At 39.0% G+C, this 16,411-nt stretch overlaps 1 protein-coding gene and 1 pseudogene across 1 annotated transcript in view; one reads left to right on the forward strand and one right to left on the reverse strand.

Moving 5' to 3' along the window:
* ACBD6 (acyl-CoA binding domain containing 6) overlaps positions 1-16,411 on the reverse strand; it is a 218,702-nt gene that overhangs the window by 188,573 nt on the left and 13,718 nt on the right.
* On the forward strand, positions 9,362-10,720 carry LOC123845690 (heterogeneous nuclear ribonucleoprotein A1-like; annotated as a pseudogene).

Below are 16,411 nucleotides of genomic sequence, written 5' to 3' on the forward strand. Positions count from 1 at the left end.
GGTAGAGGGCAAACAGAAATAGAACTGCAGCAACCATCCAGATTAACCTTCATCTGTATGTCAGACAAATAAATGTTCAACTTATAAAGACCACTTTTTTAAAAGAAAGAATTTAGGATTTAGTGTTATGAAGGCAGTCATACATAATTACACAGTCACAAGCGGATAGATACTTCTGGGAAATATAACTGAACGAGTATATGACATGTGGGCAAAGAACTTTATATAGTTTCATTTTAGAGTCTTCCATACTGTTCGAATTTTTATTTCCATATGCCTATATTACTTTCATTCAAATATTGAGCCTTGGTGGCTCAGTTGGTTAAGCGCCCAGTTCTTGATTTAGGCTCAGGTCATGACCTCAGGATCCTCGGATTCAGTCCCAGTGGGGCTCCACACTCATCGGGGAGTCTGCTTGAGATTCTCTCTCTCTCCCTCTCCCCCCCAACTCATGTGTGTGTGCTCTCTCTCTAAAATAAACAAACAGAGGCTCCTGGGTGGCTCAGTCGTTAAGCATCTGCCTTCAGCTCAGGTCATGATCCCAGGGTCCTGGGATTGAGTCCCACGTCGGGCTCCCTGCTCAGCGGGAAGCCTGCTTCTCCCTCTTCCACACCCCCTGCTTGTGTTCCCTCTCTCGCTGTCTCTGTCAAATAAATAAAATCTTTAAAAAAAATAAAATAAATCTTTAAAAATATATATTATTTTGGGAGGTGGGGGGGATGGGATAATTGGGTGATGGGCATTAAAGAGGGCATGTGATGTGATGAGCACTGGGTATGATATGGAACTGATAAATTGTTGAACACTACATCTGAGACTAATGATGTAGTATATGTTGCCTAATTGAATTTAAACAAAAATATGTATACATTATTTTCTGGACAATACAGGAAAAAGACCTAATTTTTTTCATAAGTTTTAATCAATGAGTCTATTCCCCTTATTCAGAGTGAAACCCATAACCATTATAATAGACTATTCCATGTGCCCCCACTCTACTTTTTCCTGTTTCTCTGCACCCCCCCTCATTGCCATATGCCCATTCAGTCCTCCTTGCAGTTTTTTTTTTTTTTTTTTTTTAAGATTTTATTTATCAGAGAGAGAGAGAGTGAGCATGAGCCAGGGAGGAGCAGAGGAAGAGGGAGAAGCAGACTCCCTGCTGAGCAGGGAGCCTGATGAGGGGCTCGATCCCAGGACCCCGAGCCAAAGGCAGATGCCTAACTGACTGAGCCACCCAGGCACCCCGAGCATGTGACTCTTGATCTCAGGGTCATGAGTTTGAGCCCCATTTGGACATACAGCTTACTTTAAAGAAAAAAAAAAAAAAAAAAAGATGAGCCTGTGTAGTGGGTTAAATTGTGTCCCCCCAAAAGACAGTCCAAGTCCTAACCCCAGGTCCCTAAGAATGAGAACTTATTTGGAAATACGGTTTTTGCAGATATAATCAAGTTACAATGAGCCAGATGGTCAACTAACATTTAACAAGAGAGCCCTCAATGGAGAAAGAATAGTCTCTTCAACAAATGGTGCTGAGGAAACTGGATAACCACATGCAAAAGAATGAAATTGGACCCCTATCTTAACTTACACTAGTAACAAAAATTAACTTGGAATGGAGTAAGGATTTAAGCATAAGACCTGAAACTGTAAAACTCTTTGGATACCCAAGAGTTCTCCCACCTATGCAATTTATCCTCTTGGACAATACACAAATATATGGATGGGATTGAATTCCGCATCAGGCTCCTTGCTCAGAGCGGAGCCTGCTTCTCCCTCTACCTACAGCTCCCCCTGCTTGTGCACATGCGCACACTCTCTCTCTCTCTGGCAAATAAATAGATAAAATCTTAAAAAAAAAAAAAAAAAAGGAAACTGTAGAACTCCTAGAAGAAACCATAGGATAAAAGCTCCTTGACATTGGTCCTGGCCATGATTTTTTTGGATTTGACACCAAAAGCACAAGCAACAAAAGCAAAAATTAATGTGGAACTACATTAAACTAAAAAGTTTACACACAGCAAAAACAGCTCAAAATGAAAAGGCAACCTACAGGACAGGAGAAAAATTATTGGCAGATCATATTTCTGACAAAGGGTTGATATCTAAAATATATACAGAATTCACACAACTCAATAGCAAAACCCCCAAACAAGCCAATTTAAAAATGGGCAGCAAAACTAAATAGACATTTTTCCAGAGAAGACTTACAAATAGCCAACAAGTATACAAAAAGGTTCTTGACATCACTAATCATCAGGGGAATGCAAATCACAACCACAATGAGGTATCCTCTCACACCTGTTAGAATAGTTATCTAAAAGACAGATAGCAAGCATTGGCAAGAATGTGGAAAAAAGGGAACCATCTTTTCAAATACCCAGTAGTGTTGGTGGGAATGTAAACTGGTCACTGTGGAAAAGAGTTTAAAGGTTCCTCAAAAACTAAAAATAGAACTCCCATATGATCCAGCGATCCCACATCTAGTTTTACATCCAAAGAAAATGAAAACAGGGGGCGCCTGGGTGGCTCAGTCGTTAAGCGTTTGCCTTCGGCTCAGGTCATGATCTCAGGGTCCTGAGATGGAGCCCCGCATCGGGCTCCCTGCTCCACGGGAAGCCTGCTTCTCCCTCTCCCACTCCCCCAGCTTGTGTTCCTGCTCTCTCTCTCTGTCAAATAAATAATAAAAAAAAAATCTTAAAAAAAAAATGAAAACAGGATCTTGAAGAGATATCTGCACTCCCATGTTCATTGAAGAATTATTCACAATAACCAAGATATGGAAACAACCTAAGTGTCTGTCAACAGATGAATAGATAAAAAAGATGTGATATACGTACAAAATGGAATATTATTCCGCGATGAGAAAGGAAATTCTGCCATTTGCAACAACATGAATGGACCTTGAGAGCATTATGCTAAGTAAAAAAAGTCAGAGAAAGAAGACAAATATCACTTATATGTGAAATCAAAGAAAGCCAAACTCACAGAAGCAGAGTAGAATGGGGTTTACCAGGAACTTGGGGGTCGAGGGGCGGATGGGAAAATGTTGGTCAAAGGGTACAAACCTTCAGTTAAAAGACAAATAAGTTTGGGAATCTAATGTACAGCATGGTGATCATAGTTAATATCATACTGGGGTGCCTGAGTAGCTCAAGTCAGTTAAGTGTCCAACTTTTGATTTCAGCTCAGGTCATGATCTCAGGGTTGTGGGATCAAGCCCCTTGTCAGGCTCTGCACTGGGTGTGGAGCCTACTTGAGATTCTCTCTCTCCCTCTCCCTCTGCCCTTCTCTCTCTAATAAGAAAAGATAATAATATCACATTATATACTTGAAGGTTGCTAAGAGAGTAGATCTTACTGTTTTCACCACAAAAAGAAACAGTAATTATGTGATGTGATGAAGGTGTTAGCTATGGTGGTAATCATTTTCAAAATACAAGTGTATCAAATCAAATTAACACATTTTACATTTTGGGGGGCACCTGGGTGGCTCAGTCGTTAAGTGTCTGCCTTTGGCTCAGGTCATGATCCCAGAGTCCTGGGATCGAGCCCCGCATCGGGCTCCCCTCTCTGTGGGAAGCCTGCTTCTCCCTCTCCCACTCCCCCTGCTCGGGTTCCCTCTCTCGCTGTGTCTCTCTCTGTCAAATAAATAAAATCTTTAAAAAAAAAAAAATTTACATTTTTAAAAAAATTTCAATGTAGTTAACATACAGTATTATATTAGTTTCAGGTATACAATATAGTGATTCAACGATTCCATACATCGCCCAGTGCTCATTATGACAAGTGCACTCCTTAATCCCCATCATCTATTTCACCCATCCCTCCATCCTCCTTCCTTCTGATAACCATTAGTTTATAGTTTGTCTTGGTTTGTCTCTCACTTTTTTATTCCTTTGCTCATTTATCTTGTTTCTTAAATTCCACAAGTGAAATCATATGGTATTTGTCTTTCTCTGACTTATTTCACTAGCATTATACTCTATAGCTCCATTCATGTCATTGCAAATGGTGAGATTTCATTCTTTTTATGGTTGAATAATATTCCGTTGTGTATACATATCTTCTTTATCTATTCATCTATTGATGGACACTTGGGCTGCTTCCATATCTTGGCTATTATAAATAATGTTGCTATTAATACAGGGGTGCATGTATCCTGAATCACTGTTTTTGTATTTTTTGGGTAAATACCCAGTAGTGTAATTACTGGATTAGAGGGTAGTTCTATTATTAATTTTTTGAGGAACCTCCATACCGTTTTCCACAGTGGCTACAAAGTTTGAATTCCCACCAAGAGTACAAGAGGGTTCCTTTTTCTCCACATTCTTGCTAATACTTGTTGTTCCTTCTGTTTTTTTTTACTTTAGCCATTCTGACACATGAGGTACGGTAGTTCTGATTTGCACCTCCCTGATTAGTTATGTTGAGCATCTTTTCATGTGTCTGTTGGACATCTCGATGCCTTCTTTGGAGAAAATGTCTGTTCATTTCTTCTGCCCATTTTTTAATTAGGTTGTTTTTTGGGTGTTGAGTTGTATAAGTTCTTCATGTATTTTGGATACTAACAATTTATAGGATGTCATTTGCAAATATCTTCTCTCATTCTGTAGCTTTTTAGTTTTGTTGTTACCTTCACTCTGTAGAAGCTTTTTATTTTGATATAATCCCAATAGTTTATTTTTGCTTTTATTTCCTTTTCCTCAGGAGACGTATCTAAAAAAATGCTGCTGCTCTCAATGTCAGAGAATTTACTGCCTATGTTCTCTTGTAGTATTTTTATGGTTTCAAGTCTCACATTTAGGTCTTTAATCCATTCTGAATTTATTTTTTGGGTATGGTGCAAGAAAATGATTCAGTTTCATTCTTTTGCATGTAGCTGTCCAGTTTTCCCAATTTATTGAAGTGACTGTCTTTTTCCCATTGGATATTCTTTCCTGCTTTGTCAAAGATTAATTGATCATATAATTGTGGATTTCTGGGGTTTTTATTCTGTTCCCATTGATGTGTCTATTTTTATGCTGGTACCATACTGTTTTGATTACTATAGCTTTGTAATGTAACTTGAAATCTGGAATTGTAATACCTCCAGCTTTGCCTTTCATTTTCAAAACTGCTTTGGCAATTTGGGGTCTTTTGTGATTCCACATAAATTGTAGGATTTTTTTGTTCTAGTTCTGCAAAAAATGCTGTTGGTATTTTGATGGGGACTGCATTAAATGTATAGATTGCTTTGGGTATAAATGTATAGACATTTTAACAATATTTATTCTTCCAATCCATTAGCATGGAGTGTCTATACATTTCCTAGTGTCTTCAATTTCTTTCACCAGTGTTTTATAGTTTTCAGAGTACAGGTCTTTCACCTCTTTGGTTAGGTTTATTCCTAGATATCTTATTTTGGGGGCAATTGTAAATGAGACTGTTTTCCTAATTTCTCTTTCTGATGCTTTGCTATTAGTGTACAGAAATGCAACAGGTTTTTGCACATTGATTTTTGTATCCTGTGACTTTACTGATTTAATTTTTTAGTTCTCGGTTCAAGTTTTTTTGTGGAGTCTTTAGGGTTTTCGATATAGAGTATCGTATGATCTGCAAATAATGTAAGTTTTGCTTCTTCCTTACCAATTTGGATGCCTTTTATTTCTTTTTGTTGCCTAATTCCTATGGCTAGGACTTTCAGTACTATGTTGAATAAAAGTGGTGAGAGTGGACGTCCTTGTCTTGTTCCTGCTCTTAGGAGAAAAGCTCTCAGTTTTTCCCCATTATGTAGGATATTCACTGTGGGTTTTTCAAATACAGCCTTAATAATGTTGAGGTATATACCCTCTAAACCGTTGTTGAGGGCTTTTATCATGTACTTTGTCAAATGCTTTTTCTGTATCTCCCGAAATGATCACAGGGTTTTTACCCTTTCTCTTACTGATGTGATGTATCATGTTGACTGATATGCAAATATGGAACCACCCTTGCATACTGGAAAGAAATCCCACTTGATCATGGTGAATGATTTAAATGTATTGTTGGATTCTCTTTTTTGCTAGTATTTTCTTGAGGATTTTTGCATCTATATTCATCAAAAATACTGGCTTGTAATTCTTTTTTTGTGTGTCTTTATCAGGTTTTGGTATTAGGGTAATGCTGGCCTCACAGAATTTGGAACTTCCTTCTTCTATTCTTTTGAATAGTTTGAGAAAAATACATAGTAATCCCTCTTTAAATGTTTGATAGAAGGGCACCTGGGTGGCTCAGTCAATTAAGTGTCTGCCTTCAGCTCAGGTCATGATCCCAGGCTTCTGGGATCAAGGCCCATGTTGGGCTCCCTGCTCAGAGGAGAGCCTGCTTCTCCCTCTGCCCCTCTCCCCTGCTCATGCGTGTGCACTCTCTCTCAAGTAAATAAAATATTTAAATAAATAAATAAATAAATAAATAAATAAATAAATAAATAAATAAATGTTTGATAGAATTTGCCCATGAAGTCATCTGGTCCTGACTTCTGTTCATTGGGAGTTTTTTTGCATATTGATTCAATCTCCTTGCTGGTAATTGATCTACTCAAATTTTCCATTTCTTCCTGCTTCAGTTTTGGTAGGTTATGTTTCTAGGAATTTATCCATTCCCTCTAAGTTGTCCAATTTGTTGGCATATAGTTTTTCATAATATTCTCCTACAACTGTATTTCTGTGGTGTTGGTTGTTGTTTCTCCTCTTCCATTTGTAATTTTATGTATTTCTTTGTTTTTTGATGAGTCTGGCTAGAGGTTTAGGAGTTTTATCTTTTCAAAGAACCAGCTCCTGGTTTCATTTATCTGTTTAGTTCCTGTATCACTTATTTCTGCTCTAATCTTTATTATTTCCTTCCTTCAGCAGAAGGACTTCCTTCAGTATTTTGGGCTTTGTTGCTTTTCCTAGCTCCTTTTGGTGTAAGATTAGGCTATTTATTTAAGCTTTATCTTGCTTCTTGAGGTAGGCCTGTATTGCTATAAACTTCCCTCTTGGATCTACTTTGGTGCATCCCAAAAGTTTTGGATTGTTGTGTTTTCATTTTCATTTGTTTCCTAGTACTTTTTGATATTTCCTTTGATTTTCTTGATTGATCCATTGTTTAGGAACATGTTATTTAACTTCCATGTATTTATGGTCTTTCTAGTTTTTTTCTTGTGGTTGATTTCTAATTTCATAGCATTGTGGTCAGAAAAGATGCATCATACGACTTCAATCTTTTTGAATTTTTTGAGACTTGTTTGGTGGCCTAATAGGTTATCTATTCTAGAGAATGTTCTATATGCACTTGAAAAGAATGTGTACTCTGCTGATTTAGCATGGAATGTTCTGAATATATCTGTTAAATCCATCTGGTTCAGTGCATCAATCAAAGCCACTGTTTTCTTACTGATTTCCTGTTTGGATGACCTGTCCTTTGATGTAAGTGCGGTATTAAAGTCCCCTACTATCATTGTATTACTATCAATTAGTTCCTTTATGTTTGTTATTAACTGTTTTATGCATTTGGGTGTTCCCATGTTGGGTGCACATATAATTGTTATATCTTCTTGTTGGATTGTCTCCTTTACTATTATATAGTGTCCTTCTTTTTCTTTTTTTACAGACTTTGTTTTAAAGTTTATTTTGTGTGTTGTAAGTATTGTTACTCTAGCTTTAATATCTATTTGAATGGAAAATGTTTCTCCATCCCCTCACTTTCAATCTGCAGTGTATGAAATGAGTCTCTTGTAGGCAGCATATAGATGGGTTCTGTTTTTTATCCACTCTGTCACCTATGTCTTTTGATTGCGGTATTTTGTCCTTTTACATTCAAAGTAGTTATCGATAAATATGTATTTATTGCCATTTTGTTACTTGTTTTGTGGTTGTTTCTGAAGTTTTTCTCTGATCCTTTCTTCTCTCTTTCACGGTTTGCTGGTTTTCTTTAGTGATATATTTGACTTTCACTCTCTTTGTTCTTTGCATACCTATTAGTGGTTTTTGATTTGTGGTTTCCACTAAGTTTGTATATATCTTCTGTATATAACAGTCTATATATTAAGTTGATGGTCATTTAAGTTTGAACCCATTCTTTAGTCCTCTCCTCCCCACATTTTAGGTATATGATGTCATATTTTTGTGATTTCCTTGACTGCTTTTATATAGAAACATTTATTTTTATTGCTTTTATGCTTCCTACTTTCATACTGTCACTTTTGGTCTTTCCTTTCCTCTGAGTCCCCTTTAATATTTCTTGCAGGGCTGATTTAGTGGCCATGAACTCCTTTAGTTTTTGTCTGGGAAACCCTTTATCTCTCCTTCTATTATGAATGATAGCCTTCCTGGATAGAGTATCCTTAGCTGCAGATTTTTCCTATATACACTTTGAATGTATCATGCCACTCCCTTCTGGCTTGCAAGGTTTCTGCTTTAAAAGTCCTCTAACAGGGGTGGCTCCACCTGGGTGGCTCAGCTGGTTAAGCATCTGCCTTCGGCTCAGATCATGATCCCAGAGTCCTGGGATGGAGCTCTACATCAGTCTCTCTGCTCTACGGGGAGCCTGCTTCTCCCTCTCCCTCTCCCTGCTTGTGCGTTCACGCTTCTGTCAAATAAATAAGTAAATAAAAATTGAATTTAAAAGTCCCGTTAGCCTAATGTGGTTTCCCTTATATATAACTGTCTTCTTTTGTCTCACTGCTTTTAAATTTTTTTCTTTATCACTACATTTTGCCATCTTAATTATAGTATGTCTTGGTGTGGATCTGCTTTTGTTGATTTTGTTGGAGGTTCTATGTGCCTCCTGGATCTGGATATCTGTTTCTTTCCCCAGATTAGGGAAGTTTTTAGCTGCTATTTCTTCACATAAATTTTCTACCCCCTTTTCTCTCTCTTCTTCTGAGATCCCTGTAATAGGAATGTTATTATGTTTGATGGAGTCACTGAGTTCCCTAAGTCTATTCTCCTTCTGCATAATTCTCTTTTCTCTCTTTTGTACGACTTGATTACTTTCCATTACTCTGTCTTCTAAGGTCATTAATTCATTCCTCTATTCCTTACAGGCTGCTGTTCATTCCATCAAGCATGTTGCTCCTTTCATTTATTCAAACTTCTATCTCTATGTTATTCCTTATCTCTGTGTTAAGGGTCTCACTCATGTCTTCCACTCTTTTCTCAAGTTCAATGAATATCTTTATGATCATGATTTTAAATTGTCTATCAGGGATGTTACTTTTATCGGTTTCACTTAGATCTCTGGCCATGGTCTTGTCCTGTTCTTTCATTTGGGACAAATTCCTCTGTCATCTCATCTTGTCTAAGTTTTTGTGCCTCTGTGTGTTAAGAGAGTCAGCTATGGCTTTCTGCCCGTGGACACCGCTGAGTAAGCATCGTTAAAGTCTCCCCTCCCACTGCTGTCATGTCTAAGTCAGAGTCTCCCAAAGAGCCTGAACAGCTGCGGAAGCTCTTCATCGGAGGTTTGAGCTTTGAAACAACCGATGAGAGTATGAGGAGCCATTTTGAGCAATGGGGAATGCTTACGGACTGTGTGGTAATGAGAGATCCAAACACCAAACGCTCCAGAGGCTTTGGGTTTGTCACGTATGCCACTGTGGAGGAGGTGGATGCAGCCATGAATGCAAGGCCACACGAGGAGGAGGTGGATGCAGCCATGAATGCAAGACCACACAAGGTGGATGGAAGAGTTGTGGAACCAAAGAGGGCTGTCTCAAGAGAAGATTCTCAAAGACCTGGTGCCCACTTAACTGTGAGAAAGATTTTTGTTGGTGGCATTAAAGAAGACACTGAAAAACATCATCTAAGAGATTATTTTGAACAGTATGGGAAAACTGAAGTGATCGAGATCATGACTGACCGAGGCAGTGGCAAAAAGAGAGGTTTTGCTTTTGTAACATTTGATGACCATGACTCTGTAGACAAGACTGTCATTCAAAAATACCATACTGTGAATGGCCACAACTGTGAAGTAAGGAAAGCCCTATCTAAGCAAGAGATGGCTAGTGCTTCATCCAGCCAAAGAGGTTGAAGTGGTTCTGGAAACTTTGATGGTGGTCGTGGAGGTGGTTTTGGTGGGAATGACAACTTTGGTTGTGGAGGGAACTTCAGTGGTCGAGGTGGCTTTGGTGGCAGTCAAGGTGGTGGTGGATATGGTGGATTTCATAATGATGGAAGCAACTTTGGTGGTGGCAGAAGCTATAATGATTTTGGCAATTACAACAATCAACCCTCAAATTCTGGACCCATGAAAGGAGGAAATTTTGGAGGCAGAAGCTCTGGCCCCCATGGTGGTAGAGGCCAGTACTTTGCCAAACCACGAAACCAAGGTGGCTATGGTGGTTCCAGCAGCAGCAGTAGCTACGGCAGTGGCAAAGGTTTTAATTACTGCCAGAAAACAAAGCTTAGCAGGAGAGGAGAGCCAGAGAAGTGACAGGGAAGCTACAGGTTACAACAGATTTGTGAACTCAGCCAAGCACAGTGGTGGCAGGCCCTAGCTGCTACAAAGAAGACATGTTTTAGACAATACTCATGTGTATGGGCAAAAAACTCAAGGACTGTATTTGTGACTAATTGTATAACAAGTTATTTTAGTTTCTGTTCTGTGGAAAGTGTAACGCATTCCGACAAAGGGTTTTAATGTAGTTTTGGTTTTTTTTTTTTTTGCACCCATGCTGTTGATTGCTAAATGTAATAGTCTGATCATGATACTGAATAAATGTGTCTTTTTTAAAAAAAAGAAAGAAAGTCAGCTATGTCTGCTGTTCCATGGATCAGCCTTATGAAGAAGAGGTCCTGTAGTGCCCTGTAGTATAGTTCCCCAGTGTGTTTCCCAGGACCCAGTGCTACAGGGAGTGACTTAAAGTGTGCTGCATGTGCTCTGCTGTTCTGTTCTGGGCACTTTATCCTTCAGGCCAGTTGTCTACAGAGGCTCTCTTTGCCTGTTGTGGGCAGTGTTTGGTCCCTGGCCTGAATGCGGTGAATATTAAGTAGGTGTGCTCTGGTCTGCTTGTGAAATGACACCTGTCACAACCGCCACCAGAACCAAGGCCCTGCAAAACTCCCAGTCCGGAGATATGGTGCAGACAGGGGTTTGGGCTGGTCTTCTAGGGGAGGGGCCCTGCCATGCTGGGACTGAGACAAGTCTGACCGGGAAGGACGACTCCACCAGAGCACAGGGGGCAGGACATGGTGTAAGCAAGTTAGGTAGCAAGTGTTGGCACTGTACTGGTTCCCACAGATGGCTCTGTGCTCATGCTGTGGTGTAGGGGAGGGAAATGGCACAAGCCAGTTCCCTTGTTCCTGGAGGGATCTCTCCATGAACTCTGCCTCTCTGGGATACATTAGGAGATGAGCAAATAACCTTCCCACTGTATGACCCAGGCGCTCTTCAGATCATTGTGTCTACACTATATGTCTGCAGGCTGTTTGTCCTTCCTTCTCTCCAATAGCAGCCTCAATGCCTGTGGGCTCTCCTGAGCAAGGCCACTGACCTTTAAAAGTCCAGGCTTTAAGCCCTGCTGGTTGCTAAAGTTCATGAAATTCAGCTCCTCTTGAAGCCCTTTCCAAGCCAGTTGCTTTGGGGATTCATTTTCCCCATGTGCTCCCCCGTGTGCTAGTCTGTATCTCGCCTCTCTCCACAACCATGGCTTCCTCCCCATTACAGCAGCCACATTCTGTTTCTCTCCCAAAAAGAGTCTCTGTACTTCCTATCTTCTTGGATGTGCCCTCTTCTCTGCCTTTAGTTGCGGAGTTTGTTCTGCCAGTCTTCAGGTTAGATCTGGGGTATCTAGGATGATTTGATAGTTATCTAGTTGTATTACCGGGAGGAAGCGTACCTATGGTCCTTGTACTCTGCCACCATCTTCCCAACATCTGCCAACACGTTTTATATCTTAAATTTACATGATATTCTATGTCAATTATATCTCAATAAATCAGAGTGGGGGAAAGATAAAACGAGGTCTGAGGTGGGCCCCAAACCCAAGACTAGTGTCTATGTAAGAAAAAGGAAAGGTAGATTTGGATATAGACATGCTGGGAAGAAGGCCATGTAAAGACAGAGGCAGAGACTGGAGTTACACTGACAAAAGTCAAAGAACCACGGGGGCCACCAGAAGCTGGGAGAGGCAAGGGAGGATTCTTCCCTACAGCCTTCAAAGAGAGCATGGCTCTGCTAACACTTGATTTTTGGACCTCTAGCCTCCAAAACTATGAGAGAATAAATTTCTGTTGTTTTAAACTACAAAGTACCAGTCTGTGGTACTTTACTATGGCAATTCTAGGAAACTAATACAGCCTGTAACATTTTGTGACAAAAAGAAACATCTCAAAGATTGATGGGGACATATCAAAAGGAGACAGGAGCCATCTTGAAGGAGTTCCCAGTGACCAAATAAATAATGATAGTAATGGATTGTAACCCACTGAATAAAACAGAAATCCATGAGTATATACAGTACAGATATAAATACATGAATGTTGGGAGAAGCAATCAGCCATGGGCCCTGAGCATCTCTACACATTCTCCTCCAGTAATGCCAGGCTCTAACTACTCTTTACCTGGGCCATTTCTCAGGGTTGTGTGTACAGCAAGCAACCCTCAGGGATGAGGTAATGTCTTCCCACCCCTGACAAAGAGCAGGCTTACTTCCACCTGCTATAAAAGTGGTGAATCCCCAAAGCTCAGTGCTCCTTCGCTGTAGCACAACCCACTGCATATGCAGGAATCCATCTAGGCCCACCTGCATTATCCCTGTGGGACTTGGGGGATTTGAGAAACCAATGCAAATCAAATGAATCTCATGCACTTTGCCATACCATGAATAATAAAGTCCTTTGGCTCAGACCCAGGAGTCTTGTACCTCTGCCAGCATCTATGAAACAATAACAGGCTAACTTATTAGCTTGCAAGTAGGGTACAATCCTAGATCTTTCATAGTTCTTGACAGTGAATAAATAAATAAACAGGGGAGAAGGGAAAGCCCATTTTTATAGAATGCCAAATAATAAATGTAGAAGAAATGATGGAGTTGGAAAATCATTAATGGATATTAAAACTAGTGGGTGAAATCTGATGAGGAAAAGGATATTTACATAGTCTTAAAGTATCTCCCCACAAATTACTAATTACAAAGGGAAAAATAGGAATTTTACAGTAGAGAAATCTGGTAAACACCATGTTAAGCAAGTGATCAAAGTTAACATAACCAACACTGGGACAAATAGACATCATGTATCTCCTGGTATAATGCACTGAGAAGGACACATTTCTGTTGTATTTCTCCTAAAAATGTATAATCTGAATCTAATTATGAGGAAACATCAGACAAGCCCAAACTGGGACATTCTACAAAAGAACTGGCCTATATTCTTCAAAACTATCACAGTCAATGGGGCGCCTGGGTGGCTCAGTTGGTTAAGCCACTGCCTTCGGCTCAGGTCATGATCCTGGAATCCCCGGATCGAGTCCCACATCGGGCTCCCTGCTCAGCAGGGAGCCTGCTTCTCCCTCTGACCCTCCCCCCTCTCATGCTCTCTCTATGTCATTCTCTCTCTCAAATAAATAAATAAAATCTTTAAAAAAAAACAACAAAAACCTATCACAGTCAAGAAAGAAAAAAAAAGGCTAAGTAACTGTTCCAGACTACAGGAGACTAAAGAGACAACAAATAAATACAGTGCATGATCCTGGATTGGATGATGGATCAGAATGTTTCAACTATGAAGGAGATTTTTAAAATAAATGATAAATTTGAATATGGATCATGGATTCAACAATACTGAATCAATGTTAAAATTCCTGATTTTAAGAAAAAAGAACTACTGCTCACTGTTGACTGGAATATAAATTGGTACAGCCATTATGGGAAACAGCATGGAGGTTCCTCAAAAAATTAAAAATAGGGGCGCCTGGGTAGCTCAGTCGTTAAGCGTCTGCCTTTGGCTCGGGTCATGATCCCAGGGTCCTGGGATCGAGCCCCGCATCGGGCTCCCTGCTCGGCGGGAGGCCTGCTTCTCCCTCTCCCGCTCCCCCTGCTTGTGTTCCCTCTCTCGCTGTGTCTCTCTCTGTCAAATAAATAAATAAAATCTTTAAAAAAAAAAATAATTAAAAATAGGGGGCACCTGGGGGGCTCAGTCACTTAAGCGTGTGACATTCAGCTCAGGTCATGATCTCAGGGTCGTGGGATCCAGCCCTGCATCAGGCTCTGTGCTCAGCAGGGAGTCTGCTTCTCCCTTTCTCTCTCTGCCCCTCCCCCCACACATGGGCATACACCCGTGCACGAACTCTCTCTCTCTCAAATAAATACATAAAATCTTTAAAAAAAAATTAAAAATAGAACTCTCATATGATCCAGTTCTGGGTATACATCTAAAGGAAATAAGGATCTTAAAGAGGTATCTGCACTCCCATGTTCACCGCAGTATTAGTCACAATAACCAAGATATGGAAACTATCTATGGATGAATGGATAAAGAAGATGTGGTATAGGGGCACCTGGGTGGCTCAGTCGTTAAGCGTCTGCCTTCGGCTCAGGTCATGATCCCAGAGTCCTGGGATCGAGCCCTGTGTTGGGCTCCCTGCTCGGCGGGAAGCCTGCTTCTCCCTCTCCCACTCCCCCTACTTGTGTTCCCTCTCTCGCTGTGTCTCTCTCTGTCAAATAAATAAAATCTTAAAAAAAAAAAAAGATGTGGTGTGTGTGTATATACATATATATATATGTACATATATATATATATATATAAACAATGGAATATTATTCAGCCATGAGAAAGAAGCAAATCCTGCCATTTGTGACAACATAGATGAACCTGGAGGACATTATGCTAAGTGAAATAAACCAGACAAAAACAAATATTATATGATCTCACTTATATGTAGAATTTAATGAAATTAAAAAGTCAAACTCACAGCAGCAGCAAATAAAGTAGGTGATTACTAGGGGCTGGTGGGGAATGGGAGATACGGAGATGCTGGTCAAAGGGTATAAAACTGCAGTTGTGTAAGATGAATAAATCTAGAGATCTAATATACAGGCATGATAGGCGAGCCTGGCTGGCTCAGTTGGTAGAGCACATGACTCTTGATCTCCAGGTCATAAGTTTGAGCCCCACACTGGGCATGGAGCTTACTTTAAAAAAAAATAAAAAATAAAAAATAATATACAGGCATGATGACTACAATAAATAATGCTGTGTTGAATACTGAAAATACGCTAAGAGAGTAAATATCAGGTAATCTCACCACAAAAAAAAAAGATAACTATATGAGAAGAAGGTATATTAATTAATTTTGACTATAGTAACCATTTTACTATATATATATCTAATTATGGTGTATACCTTAAATATATACAATTGATGTGTGTGTGTATAGAATGCCCTGCAGGAACTCTGAGCCTAAAGTGTCTAAATAAAAAAAAAGAAGAAATTTCAAAAGAACTCCTGACACCAAAAAAAGTTCTAATTTTATAATGATGGTATAATGATAGAGAAAGTCCTTGTTCTAAGAAATAATGAAGTATTTAGTGATTAAGGGACATGATGTCTGCAACTTATGTAAAATGGTTCAGAAAAAATTTGAGTGTGTGTGTAAACAGGGAGAATGCTAAAGTAAACATAAACAATTGGGGTATCTAAATAAAGACTATCCAGAAGTTCCTTGCACTATTTCTGAAACTTAAAAAAAATTATATCAAGTATATATTAGTTAATAATGTACCATTATTAATTATTAATACATTAGTTAATAATATAATATATATTTAATAATTATATATAATAAATAATAATATATTGTATATTTGAAATCTGCTAAGAGAGTAGATATCAAGGGTTCTCAGCACCAAAAGAATGGTAACCATGAGAGGTATGAAAATGTTAATTAGTCTGATTGTGAGAATCATTTCACAATATATACATATATCAAACAGAGAAACATCATGTTGTACATCTTAAATACATACAATTTCTATTTGTCAAAAATAATAAAAATAAGTTATACCAAAATAAAAACTTACCCTCTTCCCCCTGGCAAAAACCCAAATAAGGCAAAAGATTTACCTTGATTAGATATTCAACAGCATATTCTTGAGATAAGATGAAACATAACAGAAAACACAGTCAAGGGTTTACATTTTAAGGTATTATTCATTTTATACTTCACTTTATACTCCATGGAGCTTTGATTAAAACAGTTAACTACCTTTACTTGAATTTTTTATACATATACACACCCATAAGTTTAGATGGATGCTATACATATGTTCTATATATACACAAATGTATATGTGTGTAAATACGTGTAAATATAAAATGCTAGATGTAGAAAAGAGAGCAGAGAGATTAAGAGTGGGGCTCTGAACTCCTATACAGATAAGTCCATTTCCCAGCACCATCATTTATTAGCTGGCTAAT

The sequence above is a fragment of the Mirounga angustirostris genome, unplaced genomic scaffold, assembly GCF_029215605.1.
Source record: "Mirounga angustirostris isolate CCGP_5_RB_7025 unplaced genomic scaffold, mMirAng1.0.hap1 SCAF_6, whole genome shotgun sequence".
NCBI lineage: Eukaryota > Metazoa > Chordata > Mammalia > Carnivora > Phocidae > Mirounga > Mirounga angustirostris.